At 45.0% G+C, this 16858-nt stretch overlaps 1 long non-coding RNA gene across 1 annotated transcript; it reads right to left on the minus strand.

The window, feature by feature from the left end:
* Positions 1-7673: 7673 nt before the first annotated feature.
* Positions 7674-16585, minus strand: LOC146007072 (uncharacterized). Its single transcript, XR_014444230.1, has 3 exons — positions 16454-16585; positions 10149-10625; positions 7674-8962 (listed from the first exon to the last, which is right to left on the minus strand). It is a non-coding gene; the product is annotated as an uncharacterized LOC146007072 (long non-coding RNA).
* Between the last annotated feature and the right edge of the window lie 273 nt (positions 16586-16858).

Here is a 16858-nt window from a genome sequence, read left to right on the forward strand (position 1 = left end):
AAAATACATAATGGTTGTTATAAAAACAGAATATATATATATACACAAAATATATATACATATATAAATGCACATAAAATATATTGCTAAAAAGTATATAGATATGTATACAAATGACTATATGATTTCATACTCATAAGATAGAGAAGAAGAAAAATTGGGTGGAGAAAAGATACATAAAAAACGGTATTAGTATAATCAAATAATTTAGGAAATCACAGTATATACAATAACAGCAAAAATCGCAAGACACAATCTAATCTATAGAGATATAGATATAAAAACCAACAGACAAACGAGCAAATATATGAAACTATAATATAACAGCAATTATAGATGAGGGAAGTGTACACTGAACTGCACGGACTAAGTGTCACGACCTCAGCACTATAGGCACCATGAAGGGGCCGCAACCCAACAACAACATGGAGCCAGTGCGAAAGTCATGTAAACGAAGTCACTTAGTGCAGAAAAGGCACAATGTCAACCCCCTCATTTAGACCCATAGGAGACATAGTGTTTAAAGTGTAAATCCAGAAGGTCTCCCTTTTACTAAGTTTAGTTAGAATATCGCCACCTCTTTCATCTAGACTTATATGTTCTAATGCCTTAAAGGAGAAGTGCTGAAGGTCAGAGGAACAGCATGAAGCAAAGTGTCTCGGGACACTGTGTGTAAGCAATTTATTGGTGATGCTCCTAGTGTGTTCTAACACACGCAATTTTAGGACCCTTTTTGTCTTGCCTATATATTTCTTACCACATCTACACATAAGCATGTAAATAACATGTGTAGTGAGGCAAGACATCCTACTTTTAACCCTCCAAGATTTGGTGTGTTCAGCATTCCAAAAAGTAGATCTTTCCTTATCTGCAAATTTACACACCTTGCATTTATTACACGGGAAGAAACCGTTCATAGTTTTCAACCAGCCTTCCTTATGATCGTCAACACTTCTCAGCATACTAGGAGCCAGTGAATTTTTCAAAGAGGAGGCTCTCTTAAAGATGACCTGCGGTCTTGCAGGTAATAGTGGTTTCAATATAGGGTCTAATAAAAGCACATCCCAATGTTGGGTAAGGATTTGTCTAATTTTATTATTGTCACTATTAAACTTAGTGACAAAAGGAACAATGGTCCCTTGATCACGTGATTTTTCTTTATATTTAAGTAAATCCTTTCTATCACGTTTTAGTGCTTTTTCTTTACAACTACGGACCAATTCAGGAGGATATTCTTTTTCACAGAATCTTTTGCTATATATATCAGCCTGTTCTTCAAACTTAGTTAAATTAGCGCAATTTCTGCGCACGCGTATGAATTGGGAATATGGTATATTATTAATCCATTTCTTAAGATGGCAGCTGTTATAATGAACATAGCTGTTGCTGTCAACTCGCTTTATATATGTACTGGTCTCAATACTTTTGTTTTCTTCAGACCATTCTGTAGTATCGAGCAACAGATCAAGAAACTCGATCTTATTTTTGTCTGTTTTAGAAGTAAATTTGAGATTATAACAGTTAATGTTAATTTCTCTAACAAATTCATTAAAAAGATTTTCATCACCATCCCAAACGATGATGATATCATCTATATAACGATTGTATCTAATGATATTCTTCTTATATATATGATTGATTTCAAGATTACACTCCTCCCACTGACCTAAATACAGGTTAGCGAGGCTGGGGGCATACGGAGTCCCCATTGCAACCCCGCATAATTGAACATAGTATTCACCTTGGAAAACAAATGTATTATTACTCATAACAAGTTTAATGCTGTCTAGTATAAATTCACGAAAGCTGTCATTAAGAGAAATGTCGCTATCAAGATAATATTTAATTGCCTGGAGTCCCCCCTCGTGGGGAATAGAGGTATAAAGTGCCTCCACGTCTATAGTGCACCACCTCTAGGTGTGTTTCCACTCAAACCCCTCAAGCATCATGAGGATCTGGGTGGAATCCTTGGTATAAGAGCTGAGTTTGACCACATATTTCTGTATATATATATTATGCGGATACTGGATTCATTATCCTGAAAGCATTTTTGGAATTTCACATCTAAAATACAATCAAATGCACTTGAAAACGTCCTCTGACTTAAGTGGGTACACACTGGCCCTAATTCAGGACCGCTCGCTAAGCAGTGATCGAATCCGCCTGGTACCATGCAAGGAGATGTGTATGAGAACGCATCCCCTTGCATGCAGCAGAAGGGAAGAGAAAACATTAGATGGTCATTGAATGATTACACTCTCTCCAGAAAAAAAAGTCAGTCTGAACTGACTTTTATTTCAGTCGGTGTCCATCGAAGAGGGGGCAGGCACTGATGTCATGTGATGTCAGTCAACATAAGTTGCCCACCTAGGTAGGCACCGGCCCATCTGCGCCAGTGTTCACCTGCATGCCCATCGGTCCCACCAGCATACCAACAACCCCCCCCCCCCACCCCCCACAACTACGGAGGTCATTCTGCGTTAAAATCCAGCTAATTTTTTTGATAGTAGTGATTGACAGAAAGCCAGCATTTGTGGGCAGTAACCGGACCTTTTCTGGGAGTGTCAGGGAAAACGCAGATGTGCCCAGGCGTTTGAAAGGGAGGGCATGTGATATCAGCTCCAGACCCGACCCGACTGCTTCTATTGCAGCTGCCGATTAGGTCTAAATAACCCCCATTGTCCGTATTGCACAGCCGCAATAAACTTTCACATGCTGTAGATTGAAATTGTATGAAATAGCAACCTCGTGTGAGTGTCTGCAATCTGATTACTTCATCCAAAAATGGAGCATTCGATCACTATCACAACCATCGGTTCCGATGGTTGCTGCCCTTGGCCCGTCTACATATGCTGTAGTATCCATTTTTTAGAATGGTCCCGTTTGCCACCCATCAAACCAAAGTGAGGGCTGTGAGCAATCACAGAGTACATGTTCTGCACACGCACGGAACAATTCCTGTGCATGCGCAGACCCACAAATTTCAGCTTCATTTTGAAATCATCTGACGTAATAATCTGAATCTGGCCCTTAGTGCCCAGGAATGACAATTCATTTAATGAGTTTACTTGTACCATCGTTCCCAAAGATTGCGAAGTTATGTGTGTTCTGGGATCTTATGATTGTTAGTGAAATGGAAACAACCGTTGCATAGGTGTGTACCTCACTTGTTTCCACATTGCCTATTGCAATGGTTTCCAACCCTGGTCCTCAAGTACCCCCAACAGTGCACGTTTTCCAGGTCTCCACACAGGATCACAAGTGACATAATTAGCTCCACCTGTGGATCTTTTAAAATGTATTAAGCATGGAGAAGTGATAAAGTGGAGATAAAGTAAAAGGAAATAAAGCACCAGCCAATCAACTCCCAACTGTCATTTTCAAACACAGTTCATTGACTGGTGCATTATCTCTTTTCACTTTATCTCCACTTTATCTCTTCTCCAGGCTTAAAACATCTGCCCCAAGATTTTAATTTCACAGAATGTAATGAGATCACATCTGCCGAACCTGTATTGGGATATGTGATCTGTTTGAAAAACACCGGAAAGGGGAGTAACCCTGCAATAAAAGCGCTAACTGCAGATGACGTTAAGCAGGATACCACACCAGTTCCCCAACTCGTGCTCTGCTGTGATAGGCACAGTTGGAATCCAACTCCTGTGATCAGCTTTGTGGTCAAAATAGACTGCAAGCTGGTCACTGTAATAAAAAATAATAATAAATAAAAAAAATTCCTGCAGCCAGGGTTGCAGTGATTGGTGAGTCAGTTGGCCACTGGGCTTCTGCTCTGTTACCCTGGACCAGGGTCTTAGACCAGGAGTATAAGCGAAGAGGTTAGGAGGGGAGTAGCGCTAGCTAACAGTGGTGAATGCGCGGTCACCTTCTCACTGTATTTTCTGGGGGAAAATGCAAAGAGATGTGTGTGAAGAGGATTCACAGGGACATGGCTTTCTCGCTAGCTCCATCCACGCATGCAAATCTTCAAACATTCCTGTGATATTTCCTAATTTTTTGTGAAAATATCACACACAGCAGTATTTGAAATTGTAGTAGATAGAGGTCAACATATCTAAGCAGTGCTCTCCACTGTAGTATTAGTATGGTATATGTGTGTATAGATAGATTGATCAGACCCTGTGTTAAAGTTCTAATGATGTTTTCTCTCTGTATATATCAGCTTTGTTGTAAATAACCCTCCTGTCCTAGTTTTGTGTACTTTGCTCTGTCTGTAATCCTTACACTGCTGCTCTTTGTAGAGCAGTGTCCTGATATTCATCCTTGCCTTATATAAGCATCAGACTCTTTATCCAAACTCGGTGTGACAGGCTCACCTTCTGCATGGCTGGACTGAGCGGGGGTGTGAGAGTCGAAGGGTGGGTGTGGGTATACTGCAAGAAGTGGGGGGAGGTGGCAGGTGACCACAGTATGTCAAAAATCATCACATCGTATGAAATCCAAGTTCAAGAAACCGCTCTGTTGACATTCTGAAAGTATACTCAAATGGGTTTTTCTTTAGCAAAGGTTGCATTTTGACCATATGCATTGTTGAACAAGCTGAGGCTCTCTCAGACCAGCTTTGACTGTATAGTTTTAGTGCCAATGCTGAACAGTGCAAATTATTTGCTTATTGTATTATTAGCTGTTGATACTATGGTGAAAGATGTTGTAAATGAACCCCACAATTACCTATAGTCAACTTCATTGTTGGGCTAAGTACAGTAAGTTAAACTTTGAAACCGCCGGCGGGGCAGTGTGGTCAGCAGGGTCTTCCTGGGGGGGGGGGGGGCGGTCAGCGCTAACTGCTGCGCACATCAGAACGCAGGGACTGGCTCCTTATCAATGCCCATGCTTCTGCATACTACCAATAGATAACATAAGATCCCACCCAGATCGCATTGTATATGCGATCATGATGGTGCCCAAACACTGTGAGATGTGTGGTAGGTGGGATTTGAGCCGTACAATTTATGCTATACAGTTTGGAATGTACACTGTGTGATTATTAAACTACATGAGATTTGAACTACACCTGATTTTTGACTACACTACAATAGTCACTTAGAGGTTGCATGTGATTCACTTCAAAAATACTTGCCTCCACATACTTTTTTTGCCATGGGATATGGACTACGTGGAAACACACATCTCAGAATAAACACATTGACCTAGACGGGATATGATTGGAACTATGAAGTAGTTCCAATCAGAAGTATTTAATTATTATTTATTTATTTACAGATTCTTATATAGCAGCAGATTCTGTTGCGCTTTACAATTGTAGACAGTGATCAAACAAACTGGGTAACAACAGACAGACTTGGAGGTAAGAGGGCCCTGCTGCAAGCTTACAATCTATAGGGATATAGGAGGGAAACACAAGGACAGGCACCAGTAATAGCAAAGTAAAGCCAAACCTCTGGCCATTTTGTTCGATTTAACCTCTTTGTCTTTTAAAAATTATCTTGAAAAAGGCACCCCAGTACGCGGAAACGCGTTGATTTATAGCAAGGGTGGCCAGATTTTTGTGTCCTTGGATCTACTTTTAGTTCACATATTTAGCGGAGATCTACCATTGTCACGTACGTACGTACGTACGTACGAACGTATGTACGTACATAAGTACATACATATATACATACATACATATATACATACATACCTTCATACATACGTACGTACGTAGGTACGTACATTCATTCATACATACATATATACATATATACATACATAAATATATATATACATATACATATATACATACATACCTTCATACGTACATACGTACGTACGTACATACATACATATATATATATACATATATATATATACATACATACCTTCATACGCACGTACGTATGTACGTTTGTACGTACATACATATATACATACATACATACATATACATACATACATACATATATACATACATACATATGTTTGCTAGGCTGATAACATACACAACCTACCGAACAGTCTGTATCACTGGAACCATGACCACAGCCCACAGTTATCACTCCTGAGCTGTCAGCAGTCCACGTGGGATCATGCCTATATTATATGCAATTCAGAGTTTAACATCTTCCAAATGACACACAGACTTAATATCTTTTTTCTTATTTATTTTTTACTTTCGGTCAGTTATGTAATTATTGTCCGTGATTGGAACCTCTGCAGTGTGAATCCTGTTCAACCCCTTTCACATCGCAAAATGCAGGGTCGCACTGGGACTTTGAAATGGTTCAGTCCCTGGGCAACCCTGCATTTTACTCTGTTCACATCCCCTCAGCGAACTGCCAATATTGCCGGTTCTTCAACATCACCCAGGGGCGTGGCAGAGCATCATCGGGGGAGGTGGAGGAGGCAATGCTTAGTGCTGGCGCTGCTCCAAGCACTGCCTCCTCCATTGGTGTGAATGGGAAATGGGTCTCTCAACCTTATTAACCCGTTCACACCGCAAAGCAACACGACAACGAACCGTAAGAACCCTTCTTTTTTACCGGTTCATATTGCCGTGTTGCTACCGCTTTGCAGGACCCGGTAACCCCTTTCACATCTCACCAATTACCGGGTCGAACCGGCAAGAAACCGGCATGAACGCGATGTGAAAGGGGTATAGGTTGCTTCTTATATCATGTATTGCTAATTGTATATTGTAACCTATGTAGTGCACCCAAGATGGCCGCCTCGCCTGGGACTCTCCTGTGTAGAAAGAGCCGTGACTGGTTAAGATAATTTTGCAATGATCTCTCCTAATCCCAATGTGCGTAGGAGGAATAATCCTTGGCATTGATTACACAAAATGTCTGTCACACCTTTGTATTTTATTTATTATTTCTGTAGTCTCTGAAAACCTAAACTTCTGTAATACACGTTCATGTTATCTGTAACGTGTCTTGTGCTGAATTGGAGAAAAATACTGTAGAAATATAATTCTTCTTCTTCTTCCTCTTTCTCTACCTCCTTTGTTAAATCTTCTTTTTATTTGTATTTATTATTATTATTATTATTTATCAGGAGTTAATAACCCATATATCATATAACCGACTTGCATTATTCACATACAAATATAATGTTTCCCTACCAAACCTTGAGCGCATATTAGTCGGAGGCATTGATTCATTACTCCATAAGCCCCGCCCATTTGTATGGTCACCTCAGTGATCGGGGTGTAAGCTTACTCCATAAGCCCCGCCCATTTGTATGGTCACATCAGTGATCAGGGTGTAAGTCTACTCCATAAGCCCCTCCCATTTGTATGGTCACCTCAGTGATCAGGGTGTAAGCCTACTCCATAAGCCCCTCCCATTTGTATGGTCACATCAGTGATCATGGTGTAAGCCTACCCCATACGCCCCTCCCATTTGTATGGTTACCTCAGTGATCAGGGTGTAAGCCTACCCCATAAGCCCCTCCCATTTGTATGGTCACCTCAGTGATCAGGGTGTAAGCCTACTCCATAAGCCCCTCCCATTTGTATGGTCACCTCCGTGATCAGGGTGTAAGCCTACTCCATTTACTTTCCATTACCACCTCTAATCTCATTTACCCACCAGCCCTCACTGCGACCTCCTGACCTTTTGGAGCATTTAGTAATATAAATAAAGACAAATTCACACAAAATATATTTAGTAAATAAATTCAAACTTTTATTGTAAGTAAAAAGTATATATTATTTTTGCTCTGCATTATAAAATAGGGAATACTGGAACAGGATTGTTCCAGAACTCTTACACACTTGTCCTATAAGAGGAACAAGATGGTGGAGTCATCCATCAGCACTCAGGAGAGGAAAAACCCCCTGTGGGGGAAACCTCTGGGGACCCATGGCTGACGGACTGCCCGTCCTTCTAGGCATTAAGAGACTTTGCAGAGTTTGCCCAAACCACCCACCTACTAACCTTTAATAACCCGTCATCCCTTCTGTCACCCCAAATCTGTATTCTAACTTTTTTCCCAGATGATGAAGAACGCACCCGATGGCACCGGGGGGCACGCGCATGTCCACAGTAATGGGGGGGAGAGACAAAGTAGGGGGGAGAGACAGACAAGGTAGGGGGGCGAGACAGATAAGGTAAAGGGGCAAGACAGACAAGGTAGGGGGCGAGACAGACAAGGTAGGGGTCGAGAGAGACAAGGTAGGGGGAAAGAGACAAGGTAGCTAGCTACACATTAGTATTAGGACTCTATGTAAGAATCAGCCAGAACCCCTTTAGGACTCGTCTACTGGTGCTATAAGGGGTTAGGGCTGCAATGATATATATAGGACAGCTCTAACTCTGTTTCCTATGTCCCCACTGGGTCTGAGCTCTATGCCCATACACAGACAGCCGTCATGTATGTGCATTAGTCAGTAACCCATTGCCAACAGGCTGCTGGCAACACAGCAGAGGATGCAGCGGAGGAGGGGACACCACTGGTCCTCGCTGGAAAGATACTGTGTGTGATGGTAAATACCAGCGGCATATCCTGTGTATCACACTGACACTAAACACAATATGCTGCCAGAATTTAGTATCACTCTTACATGGAGCCCAAACTATGATAAATCTATAACAACAGTATCAGATAATAACAAAGTAATGGGTACAGCACCATATACATCTCTCCCACCTCTGCACATTAATAAGTAGGGATCAGTACTGGGACTTGATGCAGCATAGGACATCTTGTGCCTTGCGACACGTCCTAACCGCTCCATACAGGGTTTATTCAGCATCATCCAGACACCGCCCTTAGGTGTCCCAGGTACAGCCCTAGTGACTGCTTAGTACTGCCCCCTAGGTGGGAGATTTGTTTGTATCCAATACTGTCCTGTCGGTCAGGTGATCAGTCATATATTACAGTAGTCGCGCTCCGAGTCTGCCGCCGCCGCATCGCACTAACCTGCCCTTATCTCTGTCCAGTCACTAACCTTATGTGAGTATGTCCTCCTGCTGGTGAGCTGCGCACTGCCCGAGTCCTGTGAGGTGAATGAGTGAGACAGCCTCAGTACAGCCCTGATTATGACATCACTATACCCTCACAGACCCCACCTGATTGGCCAGGGCTGGCTGTTTGTGGTTTGAGGCCTATTATGACATCACAGCTCCTTTGTCTTTTGCATGACTGACCTAGGGAAATGTGATTTCACTTCTTATTTTAAATATTACGTTCACATCAGAATCTAATGTATTATTTTATGGCAGGATTTCCCTATAAATCTTTGGTAATGTGAGGTTTTATATGAACACAATTTTCACTGTAGTTAAATTGTTTTCTAGCAGGGGTGGCCAGATTTTTGTGTCCCGGGAATACCTCCCATCATAACCCATTCCAGGAGGGACAAGATGCTCTCTTTCTGGACATTCATGTCAGTGGCAGTTGCAGGGCTGCAGCACAGTCCACAATTCAGATAGGGGAGCCCCACCAACTGCCACCCTAAACACCACAGTCTGGACTCACTGGCAGGTGTGGCTCCCCTTTTTGAATTTGTGACATTGGTGCAGTCCCACCTCTGCAACTACTACTGGCAGCAAGTCCAGGAGCAGAGCATTTTGTCCCTCCTGGAATGGGTCATGTTGGGAGGTATGCGGGATCTACTTTTAGTTCACATATTAGCAGAGATCTACCATTGTCATTGGGCCTGATTCGGAGGTGTACAAAGAGTGGTGGTAACCTGTGCTCAGGACTATTAGTGGCTGGTGTATAGTAATTCTGATGTGCACGTTGCTATAAATAGTGGTATTGGTACAAATATAATGCTGAACTGCACTGAAGTAACAGTGGTGACAGAAATGCAGTGTGGTGATGTGCACGAGGGAAATATGAATAACCAGAAAACATGAGATGTACAAACCATGAGATGCACAATATATGCTACACGGGTGGTAATGAAGGAAATTGGCTGTATAGGCAAGCAGTAGATGGATTTATTGTGATAATGTACAACAATACTGCCAAAGGTATGCAAGTGGGGATGGGGTATGGTAGGCTGCTGAGCAGCGGGGTGGTTATGGTGGGCTGCTGGGCAGCGGGATGGGGGTGAGTTCACAGTCCAGACGTGAGGGGAGAGAGAAATGTCACAATCACAATGGGGGTGGGTGAGTGCACAGGGGTGGTGGTGCAGAGGGGCTGGCGTCCCGTCCCCTCCGCAGTGCACCTCTCACCTGTGTTCACCGCTGCAAAGTTCCTCTGGGTCCCGGTTCTTCTGTCCGCTTGTGAAGTCCTTCTTGCCAGAGCTCGTTCAGCGCTGCGGCTGTGTGGTGAGCCCGGCTCCACAGTGCCTGAGCGGGATTGTTACTTCAGGGTTGCGGCGCGGGGTTTCACCGTCACCCGCTGTCACTGTCCTGCCAGCTCCTGTGTGCTCAACTCCCGGCCAGGAGGAGATGGGATGGGGTAGTAGCTTCAAAGAATGGATGGGGAAGTAGCTTGAAAGAATGGTGTTGAGGGGTAATTCTCCTACCCGTGTTGGCTTCCTAGCCTTCTTTAGGGAGGTGGCCCATATGCTGATATTTTGTTTTGATATTTTCGGCATGCATGAAAGTACCGGAAACCCCTTACTGCAGACCCGTAAATCTAACTGTACGATGGCGGGCACAGTTGCACATGGCATTGCTGCCAGTAGAGATGGTAACTGTATATTTCTGAAGATATGAATATATAAGAATCAACAACTGCACATACATACATACACAAACATACATACATAGCATCCACCTCTGAACCAGGCTCATAGGCCCTATGCTTCCCACAATAGATTTTGTTTTGCTGACCGCTCTTACACACGTAGGGCCATATTCTGCTTGCCTCGCTCGGACACCAATTCATTTGCAGAGTGTATCTTAGCCCACTGCGCATGCGTACCATTCCCAAGGCGCATGTGTAGGTTTGGGCAACCATGCACACTCGCGATCTTACGAGTAGAAATACGCTAGCGAACAAACTCGTGCAGAGTAGTCGTAAAGTGGACGTATGGATTGGTGCGGCCACAAAACTGGGCACAACTGGGCGGTAACTGGGGCGTATACTGGGGTGGTGACTACATGTGCTGGTCGATGGGTTCGCTCCACTGTGAGAGTGCTCGGACTGATTGAGCTTAAAATCATTCGCGCCTCGCAGGCCAGCCGATTCTCTGCCCCACATTCGCATGGGGTGATCAACACGGACAATTGCTAAAATACCTACACACAATATACACCCATGCAGCATACAAGTTTCTCTACTATTAGTTATATAATCACATATATAAGAATGGTAGATGCTATATGTCATTGGATTACTAATAGTATTACTAATACTAACCCTCAAATGAAATTGGTTTCATTTTGATAGATTTTATTTTGCATTTTAATTGCTTTGATACCTTTATGTTTATTTTTGGATTACATTTGATTTCTATTTTAGCGCAGTCTGTCTTTTTCTCTCTTTGTGTTCTTTCTATATGTGGTCCAAGTACCCGCATCTGACTGCTGCCTGAACAGAATATTTGTGATAGCTCATAATTTGTTACACTGTGGTCCGACAGCGCACAGCCAGTGGTGTAACTATGGAGGGTGCAGGGGATGCAACTGCTATGGGGCCCGGACCTTTGGGGGGCCCGAGGGCTCAGCAGGCAATCCCCTGCACCCTTAAGAATGTTTGATAAGTAGTTCCCTGGCAGCGCAGTGCAGCCGCCTGTCCCGTGCTCCGAGTCTTTCCCTGCTTCAAGCGCCCCGGCCTGTACCTCCTCCCTGCCCGGCACTCTGCGGTGTTATAGATGGGTCTATGAAGGGAGGAGCCGGTCTGGATAATCCAGCCTCTGCTCTCCCCTCTCTGCCGGGGCTCAACGTCACTAACTGGTGACCAGCCCCGGCGCGGAAATGGTGGCACAGTCTGTGCTGGTGTGGGGACCCGGGCCTGTCAGCGCACAGAGACGCTGATGTGGAGATCGGCGCCGCTGAGGAGACCCAGTAATGATTTATAGAGCTGGCACCGCAGAGGGGACCTGTGCTGCTGGGGAGACTTGGACATGATGCATGGAGCTGGCACCACGGAGAGGACCCACGATGCTGAGCCTGAGATGATGTGGAGGAGATCTGGTGCCGTGCCACTGCTGGAGGTACCATGCAGTTTATACCGAAGGAGGGGGAGGGGTACTGTTCAACCTGTAAACTCCTGCTTACTCTACCCTCTCTCTCTCAATTCTCTAAGAATCTCTGCCCCCCTTCGCCGCCCATCGCAATTATAATTATCGCATATGTTCTAACATATGCGATAATTATAGCAAAGGACAGCTCTTGCGTTAAGAGCTGTCCTTTGCGGTGAGAGTCGCCGGGTCCCAGCAGGTCCCGTCGGCTCCCCCCTCCCTCACACACCCGGCGCTGCTGCTGCGCCGGGCTCTCCTCCTCCCTGCACCCGGAAGAGGATCAGTGCAGGGAGGAGGTCACAGGTCCGGGCAGCACAGCTCTGTGCTGCCCGGACACAGGTGAGGGGGCGATGCGGGGCGGCGGGGGTCCGTGCTGGGCGGCGGGGGTCCGTGCGGGGCGGTGGTGGGTTCGCGTAAGAAGCCCATTGGCTTCTATGGGGCATCGACAGATTTATCTGGCGATGCTCCCCGCTGCGGTAACCCGGCAGGGATGCTTACAGCATCCTAAAATGCGGTAAAAACCCAGATAACGGGGGTTTTACCGCATTTTCACCTTAGATAATCTCCCCCAATCTCTCTTTTTGTTCTCTGACTTGCACTCTCACTCCAGCATTCCCCTCTCTCTCTTCTTTTACACTCTCTTATCTCATCTGCCCTCTCTTCCCCCTCACCTCCCCTTTCTTCTCTGTCTGTCTGTCTCTTTTTTTGACCTGTCTCACTCTCAAGCACTGCCTCTTGCTTCAAGGACACAATCTATTACTCTCTCCCCTCCTCTCTCTCACTTCCTCTACCCATCGCTCGCCCGCCTCCCCCCCCACTCACCCATCATCCTGCTGCCTCACCTCTCTTCTATTTCTCCCATTCTCCCTCCCCTTCTTTCTCTTAGCCTTGTCTCTTACTCCCCCTCCATTGCTCTGCACCTAGTCTCTTTCTCCTCCTTATCTTTCTCCACCCCACCTCTTTCCCCATGCTTCCACCATTCTCTTTCCCCCACTCTTTCTTTCCCCCATCAGTCTACCTACCTGGCGCTGTCTCTCCCCCTTTCTCTCCCAGACTCTCCCTCCCTGACGTTCTCACTGACTCCTGTTCATACCCCTACCTTTCTCTCTTGCTCCTCTCCCTCTCTATCTGACACCCTCTCACTTTTTCACATTCCCTCTCTTTCCATGACAATCCTCCTCCCACCTCTCTGTCCCCAACACCATCTGAATCAGTGTCTCTCACTCCCCTTATTCTGTCCCCTAAGGGGCATTGAAGCGACAGCGCTACAAGGGGGGGACTTTTAAAATGTTGCTATGGGGCCCCAAAAGTTCTAGTTACGCCTCTGCGCACAGCCATTTTCTTCTGTTATAGGATCTATTAGTCAGCCAGCAACTGATAACCAGGACACAAGCACGGAACCACTCGGGTATCGTATCATATTAACGGAGCAGGCGGCGGCTGTACTCCAGCAGCATCAGCCTGCAGCCACTGTACCACCCATATCAGACAATTACACCCCACACACTACATCATGGAGTCGCTCAGGGTGTTCTTGGTGCTGTGAGGAGCCTCTGTGCTGGTACAGAGTGGTAAGCCCAGCATATGTGGGTTTGGGGCCAGACTGATATATAGCAGCTGCAGAGGGCTCTTCACAGCACTCCGGTGATGTCATGACATCAGGGGCACTACCGGGAGCTGGCGTTCTGAAACGTCAGATGTTCAAGTTCACGTGTATTTTGTTAATTTGGCCGTGATCTACCAGCGGATGCCCCAAGATCTACTGGTAGATCAGGATCTACCTTTTGGCCAGGTCTGATTTATAGTGTCTGACAGACGGTAAGTTCTATGGCTAATAGAATCCACCCTGCTGTTTAACATATCCATTGGATTGTGGAGCTGAATACTAAGAAGCAGCCTTCTCTGCCTAATGGTTCTATTTTGGGGAGAGGGAAGGGTTAAAAAAAATAAGGAAATTAAAAATAGTTACCACACATTGGGGCAGATGTATTAAGCCTTAACAAAAGATAAATGCAAGGGTGATAAAGAGAGATAAATGTCCAGCCAATCACCTGCTAACTGCCATGTTACAGGCTGTGTTTGAAAAAAGTCAGTAAGGAGCTGATTGGCTGGACGTTTATCTCTCCTTATCACCCTTGCATTTATCTCTTGTTAAGGCTTAATACATCTGCCCTACTGTGTGACTGATGAAGATGTAGGCTACCACCAGTGAGTGTGTACTCCTTGTATTCTGACTGTATCTGTGGAGCTGTTGTGCATGCCGTGGCTGTCTCAGGGATGGGCAGGGTGCCTGCAGTGCTGCTGTGCACCAGCCAGCAGATAGTGGTATTGGCTGCTTAACCGCAGCACGAGACATGCACTTGCTCCTGCCAGGCTCACCCATTTCTGCTCCTCTTATTCTGCTTTCCCACTGCCTACATGGGTAAAGATCCGTTTTTTTAAACGGGTAATAGCCATAAAGACCGGTTTCCACTGCAGCTTTTAAACGGTAAAAGCTGTTTTTGTTCCATCCATTCCCACTTACCCGTTTAAGGACCCGTTTAAAATAGTAAAGATGGAGGGGGGGGGGGTTAAAAAAAACGGCATGGGGTCCCCCCCCCACTGCCGTAACCAGCACCAGGTTGAAAGAGCCGGGGCTGGTATTAAAAAATCAGGAAACCCGACAAATAGGGCTTCGCTGATTTTTTAAAACCAGCCCCAGGCTCCGGGGCTGGTTCCTAAAATACGGGGGACAAAATGACTAGGGTTCCCTCGTATTTTAAGAACCAGCCAGCAGGGTAATGCCACAGCCGGGGGGAGACTTTTTATACAAGGTCGGGGGCAAGGTCGACATGGGTGAAGGTCAACAGGTGTCTAGGTCGACATGGGACAATGTCAACATGGGTTTAGGTCAACACATGCATTAGGTGGACATGGGTTAGGTCGTTAGGTCGACATGGGGTTTTTCGCTGTTTTTTTTTTTTACCCGAATGTCGACACAGTCGACACGGACATAGTTGGGAGTGAACCGCAGCCACTTGCATCGCTCGCAATGCTTCAGGCACAGTTCCTCGCTGCGTTCGGCACACTATTTTTTTCTCCCACCATGCCCTAGTGTATGGTAGGGCATGAGATACTGCCTGTCGGCACATGTCGGCTCAAAAAACAGTGAAAAAACTCATGTCGACCTAATGACCTGTCGACCTAACCCATGTCGACCTAACACATGTGTCGACCTAAACCCATGTCGACCTAGACACCTGTCGACTATCACCCATGTCAACCTAGAACCCTGTCGACCTAGACTCATGTCGACATTCTGCCATGTTGACCTAGACACCTGTCGACCTTCCAGCATGTTGATCCAACAGTGTTGACCTAAAGACTGTTGACCAAATGATCACAACACCTGCACAGTATGCATTGGGTTAAAAAAGTCTCCTCTCTGCTCTTTACTTCCTGCCTGTGCCTGGTGAGATCACAAGGGAGATAGCCTATCACCCTCTGTGACCTGCTAATGACTTGTAAATACCATTTCAGAGCCATTCACACTACAATTGGATTGGCTTTGAAACGGGTAGGACACTGCTTTTAACCCGTTTTGGAATACAGGTATTTTAAAAACGGTAAATTCTCTCTGCACCTTTCACATTACAGCTAGAAACGTTTTAAAGCCATTTAAAATCGGCAATTTACCGTGTTTTAGCTGTAATGTGAAAGGGGTATTAGGTGGCTCAGGCAGAAGGGACAAGAAATGCCGGGCCTATGTGTACACACCATGGGATGTATGTGCCATATGAGTTTCTAGGGATTTTTGTGTGCTTACAGTAGCAATAAATTCCTCAACTCCAATTGTACAGCGCAACGGAATATGCTGCGCTATATAAGAACCTGTAAATAAGTAATAAACTCTGTAAACATCTGTATTGTGTGCAACACTGCAGGCATAAAAGTAGATTGTGCCATATCAGTATATGATGGATGAGAAAGTGTGTACATCAGCAAAATGTTTACTCTAGTGACTGCACATTGTTTGTATATCTCTGTTCTGGTTGATGCTTTTTAAACAATGGGAAGTGAGAGTTTGAGTCTGTGTACTGCGGGTGAGAACGTCAGAGTATTAAATCATTTCTGCATATGTATTTGCCTGTGTGTGAATTGGTATAATTGGAAGGGTATGTGTGTAGATCTGTTATGGGACTGCTTTTATAAACAGAGTAGTAAACAGATACAATATTTCAGTCATCATTCTATGTACAGGCGCACACGTAATCTCCATCCACCACGCTCCCTCCCTTGCTCTCTGTCCCAGTTTAAAACACAGGAGACTAGGATAAACCATTAAGGAAATGGGTTAAACAGCCATACCATGTGTGTCGATCCATTGCCAGGCGTGGGTGGGAAGCATGAGGAGGGGGAACCTAAAGCAGAACAAGGGAGGAAGAAGAGGATTGTAAGGGAATCAAGAAGAGATCGGACGCCTGTGCATCCAGTGCCAGATTCCCAGCTAGAAAGCAGGAAACGCACACTCAGCTGCACACAAAGCCATCCCTGCACTGTATATACACTATTATACAGGAACTACTCAATGTACAATGCTTTGTACTAACTGCCACGCACACTACAATCACAATACACTTTCCCCATTATGTATATTGCACTGTGCATACTACTGCATATAAATAGATAATACATTTACTGTAAACACATTATCTGTTTACATTTCTGTATATAAATATATTATACTATTATATACACACATTACAATTCGCT

This window comes from Crinia signifera, chromosome 6 (assembly GCF_055691185.1).
Source record: "Crinia signifera chromosome 6, ASM5569118v1, whole genome shotgun sequence".
Classification (NCBI taxonomy): Eukaryota; Metazoa; Chordata; class Amphibia; order Anura; family Myobatrachidae; genus Crinia; species Crinia signifera.